The following is a 13,347-nucleotide window of genomic DNA, read 5'->3' on the forward strand; positions in this document are numbered from 1 at the left end:
TGCTTTGCGTCTCTAGTTCCCTTTCTTTTTTTATACCCGTTACTCGTGGAGTAAAAGGGTATACTAGATTCGTTGAAAAGTATGTAACGGGCGGAGGGAAGCGTTTCCGACCATATAAAGTATATATGTATATATTTTTGATTAAGGCTGAAGTTCAAAACTCCATAACTCAACTTCTCTTAATCGGATTTTGAAGTGGCATACCTCTAAATGTTTCTGGAGCAATTCTCTAAACATCTGCATTCAAATTTAGAAATTTATTTTTTTTTTCAATTTTTGTCATTTTTTGATGTTATGATGTTGAAGAAATTCAAAAAAATGAAGAAATGTCCACAGGCTGAAGTTCAAAACTCCATAACTCAACTTCTCCTAATCGGATTTTGAAGTGGCATACCTCTAAATGTTTCTGGAGCAATTCTCTAAACATCTGCATTCAAATTTAGAAATTTATTTTTTTTTTAAATTTTTGTCATTTTTTGATGTTATGATGTTGAAGAAATTCAAAAAAATGAAGAAATGTCCCCAGGCTGAAGTTCAAAACTCCATAACTCAACTTCTCCTAATCGGATTTTGAAGTGGCATACCTCTAAATGTTTCTGGAGCAATTCTCTAAACATCTGCATTCAAATTTAGAAATTTATTTTTTTTTTAAATTTTTGTCATTTTTTGATGTTATGATATTGAAGAAATTCAAAAAAATGAAGAAATGTCCCCAGGCTGAAGTTCAAAACTCCATAACTCAACTTCTCTTGATCGGATTTTAAAGTGGCATACCTCTAAATGTTTCTGGAGCAATTCTCTAAACATCTGCATTCAAATTTAGAAATTTATTTTTTTTTTTAATTTTTGTCATTTTTTGATGTTATGATGTTGAAGAAATTCAAAAAAATGAAGAAATGTCCCCAGGCTGAAGTTCAAAACTCCATAACTCAACTTCTCCTAATCGGATTTTGAAGTGGCATACCTCTAAATGTTTCTGGAGCAATTCTCTAAACATCTGCATTCAAATTTAGAAATTTATTTTTTTTTTAAATTTTTGTCATTTTTTGATGTTATGATGTTGAAGAAATTCAAAAAAATGAAGAAATGTCCCCAGGCTGAAGTTCAAAACTCCATAACTCAACTTCTCCTAATCGGATTTTGAAGTGGCATACCTCTAAATGTTTCTGGAGCAATTCTCTAAACATCTGCATTCAAATTTAAAAATTTATTTTTTTTTAAATTTTTGTCATTTTTTGATGTTATGATGTTGAAGAAATTCAAAAAAATGAAGAAATGTCCCCAGGCTGAAGTTCAAAACTCCATAACTCAACTTCTCCTAATCGGATTTTGAAGTGGCATACCTCTAAATGTTTCTGGAGCGATTCTCTAAACATCTGCATTCAAATTTAGAAATTTATTTTTTTTTTAAATTTTTGTCATTTTTTGATGTTATGATGTTGAAGAAATTCAAAAAAATGAAGAATGTCCCCAGGCTGAAGTTCAAAACTCCATAACTCAACTTCTCTTGATCGGATTTTGAAGTGGCATACCTCTAAATGTTTCTGGAGCAATTCTCTAAACATCTGCATTCAAATTTAGAAATTTATTTTTTTTTTAAATTTTTGTCATTTTTTGATGTTATGATGTTGAAGAAATTCAAAAAAATGAAGAAATGTCCCCAGGCTGAAGTTCAAAACTCCATAACTCAACTTCTCTTGATCGGATTTTGAAGTGGCATACCTCTAAATGTTTCTGGAGCAATTCTCTAAACATCTGCATTCAAATTTAGAAATTTATTTTTTTTTTTAATTTTTGTCATTTTTTGATGTTATGATGTTGAAGAAATTCAAAAAAATGAAGAAATGTCCCCAGGCTGAAGTTCAAAACTCCATAACTCAACTTCTCCTAATCGGATTTTGAAGTGGCATACATCTAAATGTTTCTGGAGCAATTCTCTAAACATCTGCATTCAAATTTAGAAATTTATTTTTTTTTTAAATTTTTGTCATTTTTTGATGTTATAATGTTGAAGAAATTCAAAAAAATGAAGAAATGTCCCCAGGCTGAAGTTCAAAACTCCATAACTCAACTTCTCCTAATCGGATTTTGAAGTGGCATACCTCTAAATGTTTCTGGAGCAATTCTCTAAACATCTGCATTCAAATTTAGAAATTTATTTTTTTTTTAAATTTTTGTCATTTTTTGATGTTATGATGTTGAAGAAATTCAAAAAAATGAAGAAATGTCCCCAGGCTGAAGTTCAAAACTCCATAATTCAACTTCTCCTAATCGGATTTTGAAGTGGCATACCTCTAAATGTTTCTGGAGCGATTCTCTAACCATCTGCATTCAAATTTAGAAATTTATTTTTTTTTTAAATTTTTGTCATTTTTTGATGTTATGATGTTGAAGAAATTCAAAAAAATGAAGAATGTCCCCAGGCTGAAGTTCAAAACTCCATAACTCAACTTCTCTTGATCGGATTTTGAAGTGGCATACCTCTAAATGTTTCTGGAGCAATTCTCTAAACATCTGCATTCAAATTTAGAAATTTATTTTTTTTTTAAATTTTTGTCATTTTTTGATGTTATGATGTTGAAGAAATTCAAAAAAATGAAGAAATGTCCCCAGGCTGAAGTTCAAAACTCCATAACTCAACTTCTCCTAATCGGATTTTGAAGTGGCATACCTCTAAATGTTTCTGGAGCAATTCTCTAAACATCTGCATTCAAATTTAGAAATTTATTTTTTTTTTAAATTTTTGTCATTTTTTGATGTTATGATGTTGAAGAAATTCAAAAAAATGAAGAATGTCCCCAGGCTGAAGTTCAAAACTCCATAACTCAACTTCTCTTGATCGGATTTTGAAGTGGCATACCTCTAAATGTTTCTGGAGCAATTCTCTAAACATCTGCATTCAAATTTAGAAATTTATTTTTTTTTAAAATTTTTGTCATTTTTTGATGTTATGATGTTGAAGAAATTCAAAAAAATGAAGAAATGTCCCCAGGCTGAAGTTCAAAACTCCATAACTCAACTTCTCTTGATCGGATTTTGAAGTGGCATACCTCTAAATGTTTCTGGAGCAATTCTCTAAACATCTGCATTCAAATTTAGAAATTTATTTTTTTTTTTAATTTTTGTCATTTTTTGATGTTATGATGTTGAAGAAATTCAAAAAAATGAAGAAATGTCCCCAGGCTGAAGTTCAAAACTCCATAACTCAACTTCTCCTAATCGGATTTTGAAGTGGCATACCTCTAAATGTTTCTGGAGCAATTCTCTAAACATCTGCATTCAAATTTAGAAATTTATTTTTTTTTTAAATTTTTGTCATTTTTTGATGTTATAATGTTGAAGAAATTCAAAAAAATGAAGAAATGTCCCCAGGCTGAAGTTCAAAACTCCATAACTCAACTTCTCCTAATCGGATTTTGAAGTGGCATACCTCTAAATGTTTCTGGAGCAATTCTCTAAACATCTGCATTCAAATTTAGAAATTTATTTTTTTTTTAAATTTTTGTCATTTTTTGATGTTATGATGTTGAAGAAATTCAAAAAAATGAAGAAATGTCCCCAGGCTGAAGTTCAAAACTCCATAACTCAACTTCTCCTAATCGGATTTTGAAGTGGCATACCTCTAAATGTTTCTGGAGCGATTCTCTAAACATCTGCATTCAAATTTAGAAATTTATTTTTTTTTTAAATTTTTGTCATTTTTTGATGTTATGATGTTGAAGAAATTCAAAAAAATGAAGAATGTCCCCAGGCTGAAGTTCAAAACTCCATAACTCAACTTCTCTTGATCGGATTTTGAAGTGGCATACCTCTAAATGTTTCTGGAGCAATTCTCTAAACATCTGCATTCAAATTTAGAAATTTATTTTTTTTTTAAATTTTTGTCATTTTTTGATGTTATGATGTTGAAGAAATTCAAAAAAATGAAGAAATGTCCCCAGGCTGAAGTTCAAAACTCCATAACTCAACTTCTCCTAATCGGATTTTGAAGTGGCATACCTCTAAATGTTTCTGGAGCAATTCTCTAAACATCTGCATTCAAATTTAGAAATTTATTTTTTTTTTAAATTTTTGTCATTTTTTGATGTTATGATGTTGAAGAAATTCAAAAAAATGAAGAAATGTCCCCAGGCTGAAGTTCAAAACTCCATAACTCAACTTCTCCTAATCGGATTTTGAAGTGGCATACCTCTAAATGTTTCTGGAGCAATTCTCTAAACATCTGCATTCAAATTTAAAAATTTATTTTTTTTTAAATTTTTGTCATTTTTTGATGTTATGATGTTGAAGAAATTCAAAAAAATGAAGAAATGTCCCCAGGCTGAAGTTCAAAACTCCATAACTCAACTTCTCCTAATCGGATTTTGAAGTGGCATACCTCTAAATGTTTCTGGAGCGATTCTCTAAACATCTGCATTCAAATTTAGAAATTTATTTTTTTTTTAAATTTTTGTCATTTTTTGATGTTATGATGTTGAAGAAATTCAAAAAAATGTAGAAATGTCCCCAGGCTGAAGTTCAAAACTCCATAACTCAACTTCTCCTAATCGGATTTTGAAGTGGCATACCTCTAAATGTTTCTGGAGCAATTCTCTAAACATCTGCATTCAAATTTAGAAATTTATTTTTTTTTTAAATTTTTGTCATTTTTTGATGTTATAATGTTGAAGAAATTCAAAAAAATGAAGAAATGTCCCCAGGCTGAAGTTCAAAACTCCATAACTCAACTTCTCCTAATCGGATTTTGAAGTGGCATACCTCTAAATGTTTCTGGAGCAATTCTCTAAACATCTGCATTCAAATTTAGAAATTTATTTTTTTTTTAAATTTTTGTCATTTTTTGATGTTATGATGTTGAAGAAATTCAAAAAAATGAAGAAATGTCCCCAGGCTGAAGTTCAAAACTCCATAACTCAACTTCTCCTAATCGGATTTTGAAGTGGCATACCTCTAAATGTTTCTGGAGCGATTCTCTAAACATCTGCATTCAAATTTAGAAATTTATTTTTTTTTTAAATTTTTGTCATTTTTTGATGTTATGATGTTGAAGAAATTCAAAAAAATGAAGAATGTCCCCAGGCTGAAGTTCAAAACTCCATAACTCAACTTCTCTTGATCGGATTTTGAAGTGGCATACCTCTAAATGTTTCTGGAGCAATTCTCTAAACATCTGCATTCAAATTTAGAAATTTATTTTTTTTTTAAATTTTTGTCATTTTTTGATGTTATAATGTTGAAGAAATTCAAAAAAATGAAGAAATGTCCCCAGGCTGAAGTTCAAAACTCCATAACTCAACTTCTCCTAATCGGATTTTGAAGTGGCATACCTCTAAATGTTTCTGGAGCAATTCTCTAAACATCTGCATTCAAATTTAGAAATTTATTTTTTTTTTAAATTTTTGTCATTTTTTGATGTTATGATGTTGAAGAAATTCAAAAAAATGAAGAAATGTCCCCAGGCTGAAGTTCAAAACTCCATAACTCAACTTCTCCTAATCGGATTTTGAAGTGGCATACCTCTAAATGTTTCTGGAGCGATTCTCTAAACATCTGCATTCAAATTTAGAAATTTATTTTTTTTTTAAATTTTTGTCATTTTTTGATGTTATGATGTTGAAGAAATTCAAAAAAATGTAGAAATGTCCCCAGGCTGAAGTTCAAAACTCCATAACTAAACTTCTCCTAATCGGATTTTGAAGTGGCATACCTCTAAATGTTTCTGGAGCAATTCTCTAAACATCTGCATTCAAATTTAGAAATTTATTTTTTTTTTAAATTTTTGTCATTTTTTGATGTTATAATGTTGAAGAAATTCAAAAAAATGAAGAAATGTCCCCAGGCTGAAGTTCAAAACTCCATAACTCAACTTCTCCTAATCGGATTTTGAAGTGGCATACCTCTAAATGTTTCTGGAGCAATTCTCTAAACATCTGCATTCAAATTTAGAAATTTATTTTTTTTTTAAATTTTTGTCATTTTTTGATGTTATGATGTTGAAGAAATTCAAAAAAATGAAGAAATGTCCCCAGGCTGAAGTTCAAAACTCCATAACTCAACTTCTCCTAATCGGATTTTGAAGTGGCATACCTCTAAATGTTTCTGGAGCGATTCTCTAAACATCTGCATTCAAATTTAGAAATTTATTTTTTTTTTAAATTTTTGTCATTTTTTGATGTTATGATGTTGAAGAAATTCAAAAAAATGAAGAATGTCCCCAGGCTGAAGTTCAAAACTCCATAACTCAACTTCTCTTGATCGGATTTTGAAGTGGCATACCTCTAAATGTTTCTGGAGCAATTCTCTAAACATCTGCATTCAAATTTAGAAATTTATTTTTTTTTTAAATTTTTGTCATTTTTTGATGTTATAATGTTGAAGAAATTCAAAAAAATGAAGAAATGTCCCCAGGCTGAAGTTCAAAACTCCATAACTCAACTTCTCCTAATCGGATTTTGAAGTGGCATACCTCTAAATGTTTCTGGAGCAATTCTCTAAACATCTGCATTCAAATTTAGAAATTTATTTTTTTTTTAAATTTTTGTCATTTTTTGATGTTATGATGTTGAAGAAATTCAAAAAAATGAAGAAATGTCCCCAGGCTGAAGTTCAAAACTCCATAACTCAACTTCTCCTAATCGGATTTTGAAGTGGCATACCTCTAAATGTTTCTGGAGCGATTCTCTAAACATCTGCATTCAAATTTAGAAATTTATTTTTTTTTTAAATTTTTGTCATTTTTTGATGTTATGATGTTGAAGAAATTCAAAAAAATGAAGAATGTCCCCAGGCTGAAGTTCAAAACTCCATAACTCAACTTCTCTTGATCGGATTTTGAAGTGGCATACCTCTAAATGTTTCTGGAGCAATTCTCTAAACATCTGCATTCAAATTTAGAAATTTATTTTTTTTTTAAATTTTTGTCATTTTTTGATGTTATGATGTTGAAGAAATTCAAAAAAATGAAGAAATGTCCCCAGGCTGAAGTTCAAAACTCCATAACTCAACTTCTCCTAATCGGATTTTGAAGTGGCATACCTCTAAATGTTTCTGGAGCAATTCTCTAAACATCTGCATTCAAATTTAGAAATTTATTTTTTTTTAAATTTTTGTCATTTTTTGATGTTATGATGTTGAAGAAATTCAAAAAAATGAAGAAATGTCCCCAGGCTGAAGTTCAAAACTCCATAACTCAACTTCTCCTAATCGGATTTTGAAGTGGCATACCTCTAAATGTTTCTGGAGCAATTCTCTAAACATCTGCATTCAAATTTAAAAATTTATTTTTTTTTAAATTTTTGTCATTTTTTGATGTTATGATGTTGAAGAAATTCAAAAAAAATGAAGAAATGTCCCCAGGCTGAAGTTCAAAACTCCATAACTCAACTTCTCCTAATCGGATTTTGAAGTGGCATACCTCTAAATGTTTCTGGAGCGATTCTCTAAACATCTGCATTCAAATTTAGAAATTTATTTTTTTTTTAAATTTTTGTCATTTTTTGATGTTATGATGTTGAAGAAATTCAAAAAAATGTAGAAATGTCCCCAGGCTGAAGTTCAAAACTCCATAACTCAACTTCTCCTAATCGGATTTTGAAGTGGCATACCTCTAAATGTTTCTGGAGCAATTCTCTAAACATCTGCATTCAAATTTAGAAATTTATTTTTTTTTTTAAATTTTTGTCATTTTTTGATGTTATAACGTTGAAGAAATTCAAAAAAATGAAGAAATGTCCCCAGGCTGAAGTTCAAAACTCCATAACTCAACTTCTCCTAATCGGATTTTGAAGTGGCATACCTCTAAATGTTTCTGGAGCAATTCTCTAAACATCTGCATTCAAATTTAGAAATTTATTTTTTTTTTAAATTTTTGTCATTTTTTGATGTTATGATGTTGAAGAAATTCAAAAAAATGAAGAAATGTCCCCAGGCTGAAGTTCAAAACTCCATAACTCAACTTCTCCTAATCGGATTTTGAAGTGGCATACCTCTAAATGTTTCTGGAGCAATTCTCTAAACATCTGCATTCAAATTTAGAAATTTATTTTTTTTTTAAATTTTTGTCATTTTTTGATGTTATGATGTTGAAGAAATTCAAAAAAATGAAGAAATGTCCCCAGGCTGAAGTTCAAAACTCCATAACTCAACTTCTCTTGATCGGATTTTGAAGTGGCATACCTCTAAATGTTTCTGGAGCAATTCTCTAAACATCTGCATTCAAATTTAGAAATTTATTTTTTTTTTAAATTTTTGTCATTTTTTGATGTTATGATGTTGAAGAAATTCAAAAAAATGAAGAAATGTCCCCAGGCTGAAGTTCAAAACTCCATAACTCAACTTCTCTTGATCGGATTTTGAAGTGGCATACCTCTAAATGTTTCTGGAGCAATTCTCTAAACATCTGCATTCAAATTTAGAAATTTATTTTTTTTTTAATTTTTGTCATTTTTTGATGTTATGATGTTGAAGAAATTCAAAAAAATGAAGAAATGTCCCCAGGCTGAAGTTCAAAACTCCATAACTCAACTTCTCCTAATCGGATTTTGAAGTGGCATACCTCTAAATGTTTCTGGAGCAATTCTCTAAACATCTGCATTCAAATTTAGAAATTTATTTTTTTTTTAAATTTTTGTCATTTTTTGATGTTATAATGTTGAAGAAATTCCAAAAAATGAAGAAATGTCCCCAGGCTGAAGTTCAAAACTCCATAACTCAACTTCTCCTAATCGGATTTTGAAGTGGCATACCTCTAAATGTTTCTGGAGTAATTCTCTAAACATCTGCATTCAAATTTAGAAATTTATTTTTTTTTTTAATTTTTGTCATTTTTTGATGTTATGATGTTGAAGAAATTCCAAAAAATGAAGAAATGTCCCCAGGCTGAAGTTCAAAACTCCATAACTCAACTTCTCCTAATCGGATTTTGAAGTGGCATACCTCTAAATGTTTCTGGAGCAATTCTCTAAACATCTGCATTCAAATTTAGAAATTTATTTTTTTTTTAAATTTTTGTCATTTTTTGATGTTATGATGTTGAAGAAATTCAAAAAAATGAAGAAATGTCCCCAGGCTGTAGTTCAAAACTCCATAACTCAACTTCTCCTAATCGGATTTTGAAGTGGCATACCTCTAAATGTTTCTGGAGCAATTCTCTAAACATCTGCATTCAAATTTAGAAATTTATTTTTTTTTTAAATTTTTGTCATTTTTTGATGTTATGATGTTGAAGAAATTCAAAAAAATGAAGAAATGTCCCCAGGCTGAAGTTCAAAACTCCATAACTCAACTTCTCCTAATCGGATTTTGAAGTGGCATACCTCTAAATGTTTCTGGAGCAATTCTCTAAACATCTGCATTCAAATTTAGAAATTTATTTTTTTTTTAAATTTTTGTCATTTTTTGATGTTATGATGTTGAAGAAATTCAAAAAAATGAAGAAATGTCCCCAGGCTGAAGTTCAAAACTCCATAACTCAACTTCTCTTGATCGGATTTTGAAGTGGCATACCTCTAAATGTTTCTGGAGCAATTCTCTAAACATCTGCATTCAAATTTAGAAATTTATTTTTTTTTTTAATTTTTGTCATTTTTTGATGTTATGATGTTGAAGAAATTCCAAAAAATGAAGAAATGTCCCCAGGCTGAAGTTCAAAACTCCATAACTCAACTTCTCCTAATCGGATTTTGAAGTGGCATACCTCTAAATGTTTCTGGAGCAATTCTCTAAACATCTGCATTCAAATTTAGAAATTTATTTTTTTTTTAAATTTTTGTCATTTTTTGATGTTATGATGTTGAAGAAATTCAAAAAAATGAAGAAATGTCCCCAGGCTGAAGTTCAAAACTCCATAACTCAACTTCTCCTAATCGGATTTTGAAGTGGCATACCTCTAAATGTTTCTGGAGCAATTCTCTAAACATCTGCATTCAAATTTAGAAATTTATTTTTTTTTAAAATTTTTGTCATTTTTTGATGTTATAATGTTGAAGAAATTCAAAAAAATGAAGAAATGTCCCCAGGCTGAAGTTCAAAACTCCATAACTCAACTTCTCCTAATCGGATTTTGAAGTGGCATACCTCTAAATGTTTCTGGAGCAATTCTCTAAACATCTGCATTCAAATTTAGAAATTTATTTTTTTTTTAAATTTTTGTCATTTTTTGATGTTATGATGTTGAAGAAATTCAAAAAAATGAAGAAATGTCCCCAGGCTGAAGTTCAAAACTCCATAACTCAAGTTATCTTAATCGGATTTCGACGTGGCATACCTCTAAATGTTTCTGGAGCAATTCTCTAAACATCTGCATTCAAATTTAGAAATTTATTTTTTTTTTAAATTTTTGTCATTTTTTGATGTTATGATGTTGAAGAAATTCAAAAAAATGAAGAAATGTCCCCAGGCTGAAGTTCAAAACTCCATAACTCAACTTCTCCTAATCGGATTTTGAAGTGGCATACCTCTAAATGTTTCTGGAGCAATTCTCTAAGCATCTGCATTCAAATTTAGAAATTTATTTTTTTTTTAAATTTTTGTCATTTTTTGATGTTATGATGTTGAAGAAATTCAAAAAAATGAAGAAATGTCCCCAGGCTGAAGTTCAAAACTCCATAACTCAACTTCTCCTAATCGGATTTTGAAGTGGCATACCTCTAAATGTTTCTGGAGCAATTCTCTAAACATCTGCATTCAAATTTAGAAATTTATTTTTTTTTTAAATTTTTGTCATTTTTTGATGTTATGATGTTGAAGAAATTCAAAAAAATGAAGAAATGTCCCCAGGCTGAAGTTCAAAACTCCATAACTCAACTTCTCTTAATCGGATTTTGAAGTGGCATACCTCTAAATGTTTCTGGAGCAATTCTCTAAACATCTGCATTCAAATTTAGAAATTTATTTTTTTTTTAAATTTTTGTCATTTTTTGATGTTATGATGTTGAAGAAATTCAAAAAAATGAAGAAATGTCCCCAGGCTGAAGCTCAAAACTCCATAACTCAAGTTATCTTAATCGGATTTCGACGTGGCATACCTCTAAATGTTTGTGGTGCAATTCTCTAAACAACTGCATTCAAATATAGAAATTTATTTTTTTTTTAAATTTTTGTCATTTTTTGATGTTATAATGTTGAAGAAATTCCAAAAAATGAAGAAATGTCCCCAGGCTGAAGTTCAAAACTCCATAACTCAACTTCTCCTAATCGGATTTTGAAGTGGCATACCTCTAAATGTTTCTGGAGTAATTCTCTAAACATCTGCATTCAAATTTAGAAATTTTTTTTTTTTTTAAATTTTTGTCATTTTTTGATGTTATGATGTTGAAGAAATTCAAAAAAATGAAGAAATGTCCCCAGGCTGAAGTTCAAAACTCCATAACTCAACTTCTCTTGATCGGATTTTGAAGTGGCATACCTCTAAATGTTTCTGGAGCAATTCTCTAAACATCTGCATTCAAATTTAGAAAGTTATTTTTTTTTAAAATTTTTGTCATTTTTTGATGTTATAATGTTGAAGAAATTCAAAAAAATGAAGAAATGTCCCCAGGCTGAAGTTCAAAACTCCATAACTCAACTTCTCCTAATCGGATTTTGAAGTGGCATACCTCTAAATGTTTCTGGAGCAATTCTCTAAACATCTGCATTCAAATTTAGAAATTTATTTTTTTTTAAATTTTTGTCATTTTTTGATGTTATGATGTTGAAGAAATTCAAAAAAATGTAGAAATGTCCCCAGGCTGAAGTTCAAAACTCCATAACTCAACTTCTCTTGATCGGATTTTGAAGTGGCATACCTCTAAATGTTTCTGGAGCAATTCTCTAAACATCTGCATTCAAATTTAGAAATTTATTTTTTTTTTAAATTTTTGTCATTTTTTGATGTTATGATGGTGAAGAAATTCAAAAAAATGAAGAAATGTCCCCAGGCTGAAGTTCAAAACTCCATAACTCAACTTCTCCTAATCGGATTTTGAAGTGGCATACCTCTAAATGTTTCTGGAGCAATTCTCTAAACATCTGCATTCAAATTTAGAAATTTATTTTTTTTTAAATTTTTGTCATTTTTTGATGTTATGATGTTGAAGAAATTCAAAAAAATGAAGAAATGTCCCCAGGCTGAAGTTCAAAACTCCATAACTCAACTTCTCTTGATCGGATTTTGAAGTGGCATACCTCTAAATGTTTCTGGAGCAATTCTCTAAGCATCTGCATTCAAATTTAGAAATTTATTTTTTTTTTAAATTTTTGTCATTTTTTGATGTTATGATGTTGAAGAAATTCAAAAAAATGAAGAAATGTCCCCAGGCTGAAGTTCATAACTCCATAACTCAAGTTATCTTAATCGGATTTCGACGTGGCATACCTCTAAATGTTTGTGGTGCAATTCTCTAAACAACTGCATTCAAATTTAAAAATTTATTTCTTTTTTAAATTTTTGTCATTTTTTGATGTTATGATGTTGAAGAAATTCAAAAAAATGAAGAAATGTCCCCAGGCTGAAGTTCAAAACTCCATAACTCAACTTCTCCTAATCGGATTTTGAAGTGGCATACCTCTAAATGTTTCTGGAGCAATTCTCTAAACATCTGCATTCAAATTTAGAAATTTAATTTTTTTTTAAATTTTTGTCATTTTTTGATGTTATGATGTTGAAGAAATTCAAAAAAATGAAGAAATGTCCCCAGGCTGAAGTTCAAAACTCCATAACTCAACTTCTCTTAATCGGATTTTGAAGTGGCATACCTCTAAATGTTTCTGGAGCAATTCTCTAAACAACTGCATTTAAATTTAGAAATTTATTTTTTTTTTAATTTTTTGTCATTTTTTGATGTTATGATGTTGAAGAAATTCAAAAAAATGAAGAAATGTCCCCAGGCTGAAGTTCTAAACTCCATAACTCAACTTCTCTTGATCGGATTTTGAAGTGGCATACCTCTAAATGTTTCTGGTGCAATTCTCTAAAAGCTTGCATTCAAATTCCAGAAAATTAACGAGTGAGTAACGGGTATTTGATAGTCGGGGATCTCTATAGCATTCCATCTTGCTTTTTTCTCTGCTTTAGCTGTTTGCTGTTGCCCGGTGTATGTGTATTTGGAATTTTCCATGCAAATAAGTCGAAGGTGGTCGAAATGTATAACACCGTGCCCCTCTCCGTCGTCGGCATTCCAATTAATATTCGGTCTACAAATTGAATTTCTATAGTTGCCTTATGTGGCCATAATCAGCTGGCCATCTCCTCCGTATTTATTGCGTTTGCAGCCTTTTCCGACTACGCCTTATGGTGCCAACATGTTTGTGGAAGTGGTGGTGGTGTAAGTGGCTTAGTCAGGGTCCAACTAATGCAATTGTCGTGTTTTG

This window comes from Drosophila erecta, unplaced genomic scaffold (genome assembly GCF_003286155.1).
Source record: "Drosophila erecta strain 14021-0224.00,06,07 unplaced genomic scaffold, DereRS2 tig00000126-arrow-pilon, whole genome shotgun sequence".
Taxonomy (NCBI): Eukaryota; Metazoa; Arthropoda; class Insecta; order Diptera; family Drosophilidae; genus Drosophila; species Drosophila erecta.